Below are 14822 nucleotides of genomic sequence, written 5' to 3' on the forward strand. Positions count from 1 at the left end.
CACTGATCCCACTGACTGGATTTGAGAATAATGTTAAATGACAGAATTTTTATGAAAAGCTGAGAATTTAGATTTTTATGTGAAATCTTCCAAGATATATGTATGCATTAACAACTACTTACAAATACTTAAAAGAGTACAGAACCAAGATAAAACAAACATCAGCTAATGTGGAATCTAGAGGCCCAAGTTTGTGAACTTTGCAGTTAATCCCTCAATTTTCTTCCATCACATTCATAGTAAATTTGGACTATTAAGTATCCCCAGCAAACTCCCTGGAATTTCCTATATCTGGCTTATTCTTACAAAATTTCCTCAGTTAGTAATTCCTTCTCTTCACTATCCTTGCTCTTTACCAACCCCAGGTTATCCTTCCACAATGATGCCTTTTCCTTCTAGGGCCTTTAGATATAATGTCTCTACCATATATATGACAAAGTGTGATGTATTTGCCTACAAGATACTCTTTTTGATTTTGCTGGGTTTTTTTTTTATGTCTATGTGTCTGTCTCTTCTCTCTTCACTATTCATTCATTTACCGTATGAATACCTATTCCGTACTCTGTACTAATGCACTCTGCCCTGAAGATGACATCAGGGAATAACACTCTTTGTGCCCTTATAGAGCTCTCCATAAATGTACACCTATACACATCAATTCACTAAGAGGGCACCTGTAAACTGTTGAGAGAATGCTGAAACCCTCGGAAGGCTTTTTCTACTGCCATAGTATTTATGGGCTGAATGAATACCTGTTTAAAGCACTAGCCTTCAAAGTTAGGGTATTAGGATGTGGAGTATTTGGGGAAAAATTAGGTTTAAATGAAGTTATAAGGGTGAGGTCCTCATGATAGGATTAGTTCCCTTATAAGAAGAGATCAGATCTCCCTTGTATGCCTCACTCCACACCCCCCATGTGAGGACCCAGCAAGAAGGCAGTTATCTGGAGGCAGGAAGAGACCTCTCACCAGATCCCAGCTGTAATGGCACCTGATCTCAGACTTTCTGGTCTCTAAAACTGTGATAAATAAGTATCTGTTATTTAAGCCACATAGTCCATGGAATTTTGTTATAGCAGCCACAGCTAACTAAGCATACACCATCTAGATAGTGATTTGTACATGGAAAATATTCAGAAATATTTATTGTTTGGCAACTCATATTCACATGTAACTACTTATAACTTACTAAGAATACATTCCTGCCTTTCACAATACGGAACCTTTAACTGGTTGTTACCATTGCATATCTGCGTAGAGAAACACTTATGGACCAACAACAATTTGTTTACCATGTATCTTCATTGCCATCATTCCTGTAGAAAGTTCTTAGTTACTCAAAAGAAACACATAATTTGGCTGTGAAGTAAGTTTTCAATCACTTTTTAATTTGCATTTCTTTTAGAAAGCACTTGTAATTCTTTCACTGTACATCATTTATGAAGGAAGACTTTGTTAGCCTAAAATGTAGTGGCAACAATTACTTTTCAAAAATAAAAAAAACTCAACACAATACTTTTAAACTTGATTTGATTAACTCCAAATTTTCCGAAAGAGTGAATATGGACTTAAGTCCATTTTTCATAAAAAGGATTAACCATTGTTTCTTATAGTATACTCAGTGAGAATCGAATAATAGCATCTCCATTTGAAAGAGACTTTTGCTACAAGGTTGAAATTAACTTCTTTTTAAATGGTTCAAAAATAACTCATAGCAGAGTGGTTATCTTGGAGGTGAGAATTATGTTTTATTAGCTCTCTTAGGCTGTATTTCACAGAGAAATTCTCATGACTTACTAATGTGTTTCAATTCATTGTTTGGAAAGCACTGGATAAGAATTGCAATGATAACAGGTAAAATACATGAAGACCCTGGAAACTGAGGTTCTCATTATTGTAGCATGTTGGTTATCTGTATCTCATTCAACGGCATATTTTAGAAGTGTCACATTGATTTCCAAACAAGAAAGAAAAATTTCAAGAGCTTCAGGCTTTGCATGCTATTTAAACATATTGTAACAATATTTTATATTCACAGACATTGAAAAGGTAAGTTAAAGAATAGAAAAGAGGTAAAAGGAAGCAAAAAGATAGTGTTTGGTAGGTATATATTTTAGGGCACAATTCAATGCCCTGAATTTAAAACAAAAACTACCCAGATACTCTGGTTTTCTTCTCTCTGACTAATTAATTAGGGATTAGCAAAGCAGTAAAGAGGAAAGATGCTAATTTTCAGTGGTTAGTAGGGAACAAAACCTTAGGGCAGTGCTTGGTAAATCTGAAGATTGGTGGCCCAGAATAACAGAGGAGGAAGGGACCAAATTGAAAAAGAAGAAAATATACTATCATTGTTCACAACACCATCTCTCCTGCAATCAGCGGACACAAGAAAAGATGAATCCATGAATGTTCAGAAATTTAAATGGCCAACACAATGATCATTGGAGTCAAATTCCAGAGTGCACAGGTATGGGTGCCTGACCCTGATCTACAGGGTATCAGGTTTGCCCGTGAACATATTACTTACTCCTAATCTCCAGTTTCATCACCTCCAAATGGGATCATGATGGTACCTCTCTCATAGCACTGGCAATGTTAAAGGGGATAATTTAAGGATTGAACACAATGCCTGGCATGTACCAAACCTTTGTGGAGTCCAACCATAATGTTCAATTATACTAGTAAAAATATATTAAGGGCTTTTATCAATCCTTTTATAAGCTCATTTACCCAAATTTTTCCTCTTTTTCCCCCCATCACAAACTCTTTTCCTAACACTGAAGATTTGAAGAAATTTACCATCATAATTGCAAAGGGAACACTCTGTTGCATGAGTGCTGATATTGAGATGGCTCACACGCATAAGGTCAAATGGAATTTTTGTGGTTGGTGTTGGTTCTGATGGGTCAAACAGGGCGGGGTTGGGGTGGGAGGACAATAGTTGTTTGGTATTTTGACTCTGACCCCAGAATATGTCATTAGTTAATGGATGTGTATGATTGAATCAAAGATAGATGAACTGAGAGACTAATTTCTTTTATTATATATTTGATCTATGGGTTGGACACAGATTTCCATTACCCAGATCCTCATTCAAGGAAGAAACATTTGCTGTAGCATGAAAGAGCTACTCAGGCTGTCAGCGGTGTCAGAGTTTGACTTATCTGCTGAGAGCTGCCTCACCCAAGGACCAGTGGTAATGGGTATAAAGTCCCAGCTCTTCTAGGCTATTACAGGATAACTCGAACACCACAGAACTCCCTATGGCGTTGGTTGAGACTTTGTGGTTTTGCAATAATTAGACTTCCTCTGCTCCATAATCATATTTACACCCTCCCTCTTTCACAAATGTTGACTTTCAATCACTGCACACCAAACTTCTGGAGAACCTAAATGCCTTGGTTGACTTCAGCCTTTCAAACTCTTCTTCAGAAATCCAGTTATTTGCTCCTTTCTCATACTCACAAAGTTACCTGGATAACATATTTAGCTTCTTGAAGATCCTTAGTACCTAGAATCCTTTTGGACCAAAGCCTAAAGGAGGAATCCTCTGACTTACTATCCTAGGACCACTTCAGGAAGAGAGGTCTGGGCCATACAAGAAAAGGAGGACAGTGGGGTCCTTAATTCTTGGGCAAATGAGTATCAAAGATGAGGGCCTGATATTGATTTGGACTTGTGCTTTTAATAAGAGTGGATTTATGAGATTAAGAAGGAAAATGATAAATTACAATATTAATTATAGATTCTAATGAACTAGAGAAACAATTGAAAAATAAATACTACTAAAGTACTTTTGCCTAGTAAAACAAATGATAATTATTCATTTATATGAGCCTCTTTCCATTTCATTCAGTTATTCTTTTAAGCTTCAATATCATTTAAGTGAGACATCATACAGTGCCAGGCACAATGCTAAATCCCAGGACAGAGAGTTAACTAAAACCTGGCCCTTGTCTTAAAAACAAAATGAAATCAAAACCCTCACATTTATGCCTCATTATCTTACAATGCAGCATGACTATATTTTATTATCTATGTGCCAAGTCAATTTTTTATATCTTAACCAAATTTGTCTCATAGGAACAATCTATTATTATAAAGACTTAAGATTAATTACTGAATACTACAAAAATTCTGTTTTGTATAAAATTCATTTTTTTATAGTTAAATCTTTGAAATTCCAGTTTCTTAGTCTTCTGTTTCAGTATTATAAATATCAGCTAAAAATTTTACAATAATAAATGAGAACATTGGCAACATGCATTTCCTGAGACTTTGGATAACTACTCCGAAAATTGGTTTGTCCAAACATTTGAACTGATTAGTAATAGGCTTAAAACAATGAGATGTGAAATATATGTTAACTGAGTAACTAAGAAAAAGTTTTCAGTAGATTATATCTTGAGGTTCAACTCAGATTGATTCTCTACACAAAATAAATGTTTTATTTTTAGAGAAATCATGAGCATCTGATTTGATGTTAAGAAATTGAGGGGCACCTGGGTGGCTCAATGGGTTAAAGCCTCTGCCTTCAGCTCAGGTCATGATCCCAGGGTACTGGGATCAAACCCTACATCAACCTCTCTGCTCAGCAGGGAGTCTGCTTCCCCACCCCTCTCTCTGCCTGCCTCTCTGCCTACTTGTGATCTCTGTCTGTCAAATAAATAAATGAAATCTTAAAAAAAAAAAAAAAGAAAGAAAGAAAAGAAAAGAAATTGCTCCAGTGGTGCCTGGGTGGCTCAGTGGGTTAGAGCTTCTGCCTTCTTCAGCTCAGGTCATGATCTCAGGGTCCTGGGATGGAGCCCCACATCAGGCTCTTTGCTCAGCAGGGAGTCTGCTTCCCCACCCCTTCTCTGCATGCCTTTCAGCCTACTTGTGATCTGGCTGTCAAATAAATAAATAAAATATTAAAAAAAAAGAAATTGCTCCAATAAGTTATAGAAGACCATTGCATTGATCAATTAAAAGAAATGTTTGTCGCAGACACAATTAGCATCATATCTAACACTTGCCCTCCCTTCTATAGTGCAGAACAAGGCTAGGAAGTGGCTGCCAGCCAAGGATGACATATTACCTGCACCTCTTACATATGAAAGGGTCATGTGGTTAGTTTCTGCAAACAGAATACTCATCAACAAAAATGGTTAAGAATCAAAGAGACCATTTCCACTTTCTTTCCCCTCAGATGCAAAGATTAGCTAGAGATTGAATCCTGGGGATATGACAAAAGCAATAGATGGAAAGACAATGAGTCCTTGAAGCATTGCTTGAAAAATACCTGTTCACTAATCAGAAATAACTGTTTAGGCTTTAAAAGAGTAAGAAATCTTCTATTTGTATATTTATTTGTTACAACAGCATGCACTATCTTAACCATATTACAGACTTGAGGTTGAATGTAAGAATTTCTTAAAGAAATGTAGAGAAACATATGTTAATGACAAACTGAGTCTAAGATAACAAGTCTATTAAAAGATATGCATATTTTAAAATGATTGAATAGAATTTAACATTACGATATTTCCTCAGAAAGACAAATTAAATCTCTAAGATAATGATGCACTTGTGGCTAGAACTTAATGTTGTAAGTGGATGGATGAGTAGAAACTGCTCAATCTTTATTCTCTTGAAAATTAACATCTTATAATTTGAAACTTAGCTTTTTACATGCACATCAATATTCAACATGATCATCTGAAAAAATGCTCAGAGCTTTAAGTATGTGTTGTCAGGTTATATCAAGAATTATTAATTATTAAAGGAGAGTATCATATTTACTCACTGTGTTAAATAATCCTGGACCTTCCCATTTGGAGATGAAAGGCAAGACAAATTATTTATTAACTTACACTGTGCAGTCATAATTTTTCTTTTTTATGACATAATGCCCAAAACATATAGCATAATGTATGAAAAAGTGCTTAGTTTTTGGTCTGACAAATTAAAAATAATGTGATGAGTGTGTCTCCACTATATCAAATGAGAATCAGACCTGAAGGGTAGAAAAGCAGCAGGATAGAGACGGAAGCTAAATGTTTAGATGACCTAATAGCAGAGGTTAGTAATCATTGGACTTCTGCCTACTTCTGAATTATTGTTACATGAGAGATAAGTAAACTTTTAGTTTCCATGATTCAACTGTATTTGAGGGTCTTTTTGTTATAGGAACTTAATCTAAACCCAAGTATTACAGGCTGAATTTTAATCCCCCAAATTCATATGTTGAACTTCTGACATCAGAATATGACTCTTTTTTTTTTTTTTTTTTTGAGATAGGGCCTTTAAGAGGTTATTAAGTTAAAATTGAGTCTTTAGAGTAGGACCTAATCCAGTATGACTGTTGTCTTTATAAGAAGAGCAGATTAATACAGACTACATAGACAGAGTGATGACTGTATGAGGACAAAGCAAGAAGGTGGTCATTTGCAAGTCAAGAAAGAGAAGCCTCAGAAAAACCAAACCTGCTGATGCTTTGATCTTGAAACTTCAATTACCAGAACTGTGAGAAAATAAATTTATTTTTTCTAGTTTTTATTTAAGTTCCAGTTAGATAACATACAGTGTAATATTAGAAATTTCTATTCTTTAAGTCACCCAATATGGGGTATTTCATTATGGCAGTCCTAACAAACTAAGAAAAGTAATATATCCTGGATACATCCATTCATTCAATTTTTACTTAGTATTTATTTTGTGACATGCCTTATGTTAATTGATATAGATGTCAAGGTGCCTAAAAATTATCCTATGTCCTGATGCAAATCATACAAATGGATAGGGAATATTTCATTCATTCTAGTACAAATTGATTCATTTTTAGGAAATATGTTCTATAAAAAAAATATATTCCACAAGTTACAGGTTGAATTGCATCCCCATCAAATTCGTTTGTTGAAGTCTTAGCATCCAGTGTCTCAAAATGGATGTGATCTTATCTGAAATACGTTTGTATGTCCTATTGGACATTTGGACACAGGACAGACAAACATAGAGGAAGATCGTGTGAAGACACAGGGGAAACACCATCTGCAAGGAGTGCTCTAGGCTTCCAGAAGCTGGGACAGATACATAAAACAGAATCTCCTTCAGGTCTCAGAAAGAACCAACCTTGCAGTCACTTTGATTTCATGCTTCTAGCCTCCAGAACCGTGAGTCAATACATTTCTGTTGTTTAAGCCACCTAGTTTGTAGAACTTTGTATGGTAGCTTTAGCAAACTAACACATCATCCATTCCACAAATAAAGGTTAAATATTTTAAATTCTGGAATCAGTAAATAAACCTTGCTGCTTGACATTTGGAGCGAGAGGAGATGCCATGCCAGTCTTACACTAATTATTTTCTTGTATGTGCCATTCACCAACATACCTTCTATTCTTTCAACCAATCTTTATTGAGTATTTTCATCCATATTCTTTATATAGTGCCATAGAGGTTAGGATAAATGCCACTGAGCAGGATATGCCAATCACAGTTTTGAGTGTGATGTATTTCCTAGGAGGACATGGAATAATGATCTGACACTGATTTATTTTTCCAAATTAAAGTTGCTTAGATTCCACGAAGCAAAAGGAAATAAATCCTAAAGGTAGTATTACCTTTAAATACACACTGAGGTCTAGCAGACCAAAGAGGCCAGATGGGTTATGTTAATTTAAATCATCACAAAATGAAGTAGATATCACTGGGGGAGAAAAACAGAAAATCCATAGTTGCTTGTTATTTTAGAGAATTTGGAAAAATAAAGAATGAAGAATTGTTTCTCTTATTGTTTTGTTTTGTCTTATTTTTTCACTGAACAATTCCTGGATATGTGAGAAACAATAGTCAAAAAGATAGCATTCGAATTTTTTTGGCACTTTGCTCTGTATTAAGAATCATCTACTCTTTGTTTTCCCTATATCCCGATGAATATTTAATTGATCTTTAATACAAACAAAATTACTTGTCTTATTATTTTATACTCCCCTCCTCTTATTTTGCTCTCTACACTTGCAAAGACACACCTGTCTAGATTTGGGAAGTGATCCCATTTATTATATTGTGGTATATAAGAACATATAGAAGGTTACTATTGACTTTACAAAAGTCCAAAACTCCAGTGTTCTCAGAATGATATATCGTCATGTTGGACTAAACTAAGGTGGCTTTTTCTCTGTTCTTTTTGTTCATACCAAATAATTGCTTTAGAAAACACAGTTGTTTCCAGAATCTCTCTACAGTGACTAGCGTGATCAGTAAGTAAAATCTGGATAACTTGCTTCTTCAAATCTCAGTGTCCTCTTATTTTTGGTGGGGCCAGGATGGAGGAGAGGGTACATCTTGAATATGAGAGAAAGTACAATTAGAGCCCTGAACTAAATAGCATAAAAAAATCTTTGTTTTCCATGGTGGGTGTGTGTGTGTGGGGGGAAGGGATACTTTAATGAGAAAAAAAATATTTAATTATAATATAACATATTGCAATCTTCTTGAGAAAGCATTAAAAAGTTGCTTAAATTCTAAGAATTAGAGAAAAGGCTCCAATAATAAGTATAAATATAAATATATATATATATATTTTTTACTTTATCCGAAGACATTTAGTCAGAAAAGGTAAAATTATCATCATCACTATTATTATCAATGTCATTGTACATTATGATTATTAGAATAGCTGTAGAGAAAATTCAACTATTGATTAAATATTGACAGATACGGCAAATAAAGTACATAATATTATTCAGATCCACCCTGACTTCAAATTCCAGGATTTTTTTTTTAATATTTTTTATTTATTTATCAGAGAGAGAGAGGGGGAGAGAGAAAGCACAGGTAGACAGAATGGCAGGCAGAGGCAGAGGGAGAAGCAGGCTCCGTGCTGAGCAAGGAGCCGGATGTGGGACTCGATCCCAGGACGCTGGGATCATGACTTGAGCTGAAGGCAGCTGCTTAACCAACTGAGCCACCCAGGCATCCCCAAATTCCGGGATTTTAAGAAAGATATCCTCATTCTGGAAAACAAGGTTTAGGGCTCCTTAAAAGAGGGAGACAATAAACAATTCAAGCATTTTGAATGAACTTCTAAAATACATAATAGTTTGGGGAAAGGAAGTATGAAATTACATTTTTCATGTATGATGTTCTTAATCAGATGACTCTTGAGCGTATAGTAACATGAAATATATTTTAATCTTCTCACAAATGGAACACCTATAATCCAAGTGTCAATGTCAGGGAAACAACTCTGAATTTAAATTTCTGCAAGTTTAAAGATTTATGCTAAGATCTCGGTGTAAGAAAACTGCAATTGAATGCAAGCTTGGACATAATTAATTGTTAAGCTGTATAATTTTTCACTTTCCATTTCAAGGATTGTCACTAAAATAGCAGTTTTTCTCCTCTCGCTAATCCAACAATTTTATACTGACAGCTTGTCATCATGAGAATTTACTATCACATTACTGCTTTACACACTTCAATACAAACATTTCCAAGCTAAAATTAGATACACTGACAAGAAATATGGCTTTTAGTTAATGATTTATGTTTTTGCTTTGGAAAAAGAAATGTTCTCTTAAATATATTATACTGACAAGTAGCTTCCAAACTTTTTGTTGAAGCTTTCAAAGGGAATGTTTTATGATCGCTGATCAATAAAAATAGTGCTTTGGCATATTTATATTTCTCTCCCCACCAAAAAAAAAGGAAAATGCTACAAGAGTAGGTCACAGTGATTAACAGTAAGTGCATTATAATCTGGTAGATCAGGATATACTTCTGGATTTTCTGTTGACTGGCTCTGTGGTTTGGGTGAATGGTTTACTTTCTTATAACTGTCTCAGCTATAAATTGAATCATTAAGAGTTTTCACCTCTGAAGGTGTTCTGAAAGACTGAATACAGTAGCCTCCCTTATGTGCGGGTGATATGGTCCAAGACCTCAAGTGGTTGCTTGAAACCACAGATAGCACCAAACCCTACATAAACTATGTTTTTTTCCCACTTTATATACAGACCTATGACAGAGTTTAGTTTATAAATTAGGCACAGTAAGAGATGAACAATAACTAATAGTGAAATAGAATATACAAAACAATATACAATATAATATAAACAATATGAAATTATAACAATGTACTGTAATAAAATTGATGTGAATGTGGTCTTTCTCAAAATATTTTACTGTACTGTGCTCATTTTTCTTCTTGCAATGATGGCAGATGCTAAAATGCCCACATGATGAGATGAAGGGAGGTGAATGACATAGGCATTGTGATTAGTGTTAGGCTAATATTGACCTTATGATAATATTTTAGAAGAATGGTCATCTGCTCTTGGACCTTGGTTGACTCTGGGTAACTGAAATCATGGAAAGAGAAACCATGAATTGGGGGGGGGGACTACTTTCATACAGTCCACTGGAAACTTAGGTAGAAGGAACATCAAAGTTCCTTCCAAAGTTGAATAGTTGTTACCTTATGTTTTTATCATCACTGTTTACCAGGCAGTACGCAGGGCCAGGTGTTGGGCTAAGAAGTGAGGACATAAAGATGAGGAAGCCACAGTTCTCTGAGATCCTCTCAAACTGTGTTGTGAAGCAAAAAGGAGGTGGCTTATGTGAATACACTTTGAAAAATAAGAAACTCAACATAAATATAAGAATGTTTTGTCAATAGAATCATCACCAGTGTCCTTAAAAATAACTTAATGTTAAAATGTGGGTCAGTATCTCACTTCAGAATGTTTGGCTTTATTGGCTTTTATTTTGCAACCATACTGCTAACAACTTAATCTCAAATACATTAAGAACCTTAATGTTAATCAGTTAATTAGTTGACTCAATTACGCATTCATTCATGTACTCCACAGAGATTTACAAGTGTCCACTCCGTTCTGGGGACTCACTTGCCGGCCTTTTTAGTTACCCAGTGTTTTGTTTCTCAAGCACATAGTCACAGCTTTCTTTTTCTTTAATGTAAGGCCATTCCTTATTTTATGTATGACCCTCTAAGAAGGCTTTATGGTATACTCTTAGTAGAATGGTTTGTGGGTAACTTAAAAATGTCTTAAAAAGATTAAGCTTCCTTAAACCATCAAAGTACCAAGTCTAGTGGAATGGCTGACATGAAAATGAATACCTGGCACAGATTTGGCTGGGCTTGGGAAAACAATAATTTGAGAGCTCAGACTTTGGCAGATAATAGTACTAAGATCTATTGGAATTGCATTTAAGGATTTCATACACGTGAAAAAAACAATCTACTGCTGAAATTGGTTTGATTTACAGCTCAAGATAACAGTGCTTCTAACATCTCAAATGCTAAAAGAATGTGTTTAATTGCTTTAATTCACTATTAATTGATTTTTTAATGCACTACTAAAGAATAATTCTTTCCAAGGTCTACAAGCATAAATAACACAACTATGTTATCTTTTCAACTTGCTGACTGCACATATCATGAGCATTAAAAATATGGAATAACAGAGTAGTTTACTAGCCATTACTGTAACAAGAAATTATAAATTGGTAGTATTTGTTAAAATCTATATAACATCAGAATTTTATTTTAAAAAATAGTAAAAGCAAACATCAAATGAGTTAAAAATGGATTTTATATGTTACCATTTATTTTTAGAATGCAAATATGAATTAGATCTCCCCTACATGACCCTGGAATAATAATAGTGTATTTTAATATTTGTGATTTTTAGAATTTAGGTAGTACCTACCTACCAAGATGCTTACTTGTGAAATTCCTGTTAAGGAATGAAAGAAAAATAGCATAGTATAGGGAAGAATGCATTGGAAGTTAATAATTAATAACCTCTTCTGTTTTTCTAAAAGAATCTAGAAAATGTAAAAAAAAAATCCCATTTTTTGCTTTATTCTTCATCCTTGTGAACTGTTTATAGGGTGAACTATACTGATGAGACTATTCAAGAATCCATCTCATTGTGGGGCGCTCTAATGATCCTAAGGTCCTTCCTTGTGCTCAGCAGAAGCTTATTTACCTGTAGCTTCTAGTCATTAAGTTCTAATCTTCTTCTTGGTGCTAAAAGAGTTTCATTTTCTTTACACTCCTTAGTCCTTTAACCACTAGAAAGTAGGTATCTAGTCTCAGTTTCCTTCTCATTAAACAAGCAATGTTGTCAATATTTCTTCCCAGAATACAGCTCTGACTCACCATCTAGGGGAATTGCTTCTGAGCATGTCCTACTCAGGTTTTTCAATCTTGTCCATAATATCTCATCAGCGTAATTTATCAAGTTTTATTTGCCATAGTTTTATTAAGAAAGAGGAGGTTTTGCTTGTTGACCCAAAATTGGTTAGCATTATTAATATTTAAAATTTTATATTAAAATATGGAATATTTGTTAAAATTTTTAGGGTGGTAATATACATAAACTACTTTGGATATTCTAACAGGCTCTCATGTCTCTATCCTTCCAGTGAATGATGCCATGACTTGACCATAATACTCTGAGAACCACACAGAGATGATGACAACTGCCTATTTTCCACACCCATGCTCACCCCCTGTCTTCTGATGGCTCTCTTGCCTACATCACAATCCTCTCACACCTGCACAGCCTGAACAGTCTCTGCACTGTTCCTCCTCTTCTGCTCCTACATCCTTACAGTCTGCTTAGTAGCCAAAGGGATTGGGATGCCTGGGTGGGGTTGGGATGCCTGGGTGGCTCAGTCAGTTAAGCGTCTGACTCTTGGTTTTGACTCAGGTCATGATCTCAGGGTTGAGAGATGCAGTTCCAAGCTGGGTCCTGTGTGCAGCATAGGGAGTCTGCTTAAAATTCTTTCTCTCTCCCCCTCCCTCACCCTCTCCCCCTGCTCCCATACAGACTCTTTCTCTCAAAATAAATAAATAAAATGAAAAATAAAAAATAAAATAAAATATCAACCAACCAACCAACCAAAGAAACATAAAGTAGATAAAGTCATCATCTGCTGGAAACAATTCCAGAGATTCCCCATTATTATGAGAATGAAATCCCAACTTCTTGCCCTGTGTCATCTCTGTAATTGATCAGAAGCCCGTCATACCACTTGTAGAGCTCAAGCCTTATCTGTCTTTTCCTTCTGTCTCAATCAGGCCAAGGGGATGCAGCTTCGGGCTGCAAGCATTGACTGTCGTGGCTTGGAAGCGCTTTCAGTGTATATTTGCCTGGCTGTCTCTTTCAGGTCACCTAGTCTGAGTTTACCTGTCCCTTCCTTCTGAAGCCTTCCCTGGCTACAGAATATGAAGCAGCTTCTCTCACCACTTTCCATCACAACACTATTTTAATACTGTAATAGTACTTGCCATCATTAATATCCTCTCATTTATTTATTTGTTATCTATTTCCCTAATGAGAGATGGCCCACTATAGCTGCAACCTTAACGACGTTCTTTAAAGCAATGCTTGGCACTTAGATTTTGTTGAATGAATGGGTGCATGCATTTCTGGCTCCTGAATAGCAGGTTCATGGCTGTGATGTACCATGTGATGAATACCTCAGAGTCTGAGCCTGGGTTTGAATTGCTGATTTGTGCTTGCTAACAGTCAGGCTTTGAACAAGTTACCTAGCATGTCTGAGTCTGAAGTTATACATCTGAAAAAAAAAAAAAAAAGGATAAAATGTTACTTTCTTCTTCAGGTTATTGAAAGGATTAAATCAATTTAAAAATTTGAAGTTAATATTTAATAACCTCTTTTATTTCTCTAACAATATCTAGAGGAACTCCATCCTTCATTTCATGCTTCACTCTTGCATAGATAATTGCTATGTAAATTTAGCAATGAATAGTAATGCAGCTGAATTTTCAGTGTCTGGGGCTGCTACCATGTTGACTCATATTACACTTGAAATATAATGTAAAACTCTCTAAGTCTTTTTTTATGTGTGCAGCTGGGAAGTGCCATCTCTATCTTTTTGTGCTTACGCAGTTACCTTTTGGGACCCAACTACAGAATTTTATATCAATTAGCTTTTTTTTGCCACACTTAGTCCATTGCTCTAAACCACTGAAAATGTTGATGATTCCAATTTCATTATTTATTAAATGTCAATTTGGATATTTGGTACCAGGTCTTAATCTACAATCTGAGGTACTCAACCCAAGTGATCTCAGTCCTCAAACCTATGAGAGGATTTGTGGGGCCATGTTCTAGCAGCTTAAGAAGAACAGAGGAGTCAGAGTGCCCCCCCTTACACCAGCTGTTTCCTAAGTCACTTTAATTCAAAATCATCAGTATGTCAAAGTGGCATATTTGGGGGTGACATATTCTGGTCCCCTTCAAGGCATTAAGTTTAGGTTGAGGTTCTCTTTTCTTTTCTTTTCTTGTTATTATCATTGTCTGATTTCTCCAATACATTTTGAAAAGACTATCTTTCTTCTACTAAATTGCTTCTGCACCTTTGTCGAAAACCATTTGAGCATATTTACATGGGTCTATTTTTGGATTCTCTATTCTGCTCCATTGATTTGCATGTCTACCTTTCTGTCAATACCACATAATCTTGATTACCATTGCTATATACTAAGTCTTGAATCCAGGTAGAGTGTTTCCACCTACTTTATTCTTCTTTTGCAAAACGGTTTTAGCTATTATAGTTTCTTTGGCTTCCCACATAAATTTTAGGGTAATGTTGTCTACATGTAGAAATAACTTGCCTGCATTTTAGTAGAAATTGTATTAAGCCTGTATATCAATTTGGGGAGAATTGACATTTTTACTATATTGAGTCCTCCCAGTCTGTATGCCTCTCTATTTATTTAGATCTCTAGTTTCTTTCGTCAGCATTTTGTGGTTGTCAGCCTTTTGGGGCTGGATGGTACCAT

At 35.3% G+C, this 14822-nt stretch overlaps 1 protein-coding gene across 5 annotated transcripts in view; it reads right to left on the reverse strand.

Moving 5' to 3' along the window:
* KCNIP4 (potassium voltage-gated channel interacting protein 4) overlaps positions 1-14822 on the reverse strand; it is a 1139639-nt gene that overhangs the window by 299428 nt on the left and 825389 nt on the right. The window lies entirely within an intron of this gene.

This window comes from Mustela erminea, chromosome 2, assembly GCF_009829155.1.
Source record: "Mustela erminea isolate mMusErm1 chromosome 2, mMusErm1.Pri, whole genome shotgun sequence".
Classification (NCBI taxonomy): domain Eukaryota; kingdom Metazoa; phylum Chordata; class Mammalia; order Carnivora; family Mustelidae; genus Mustela; species Mustela erminea.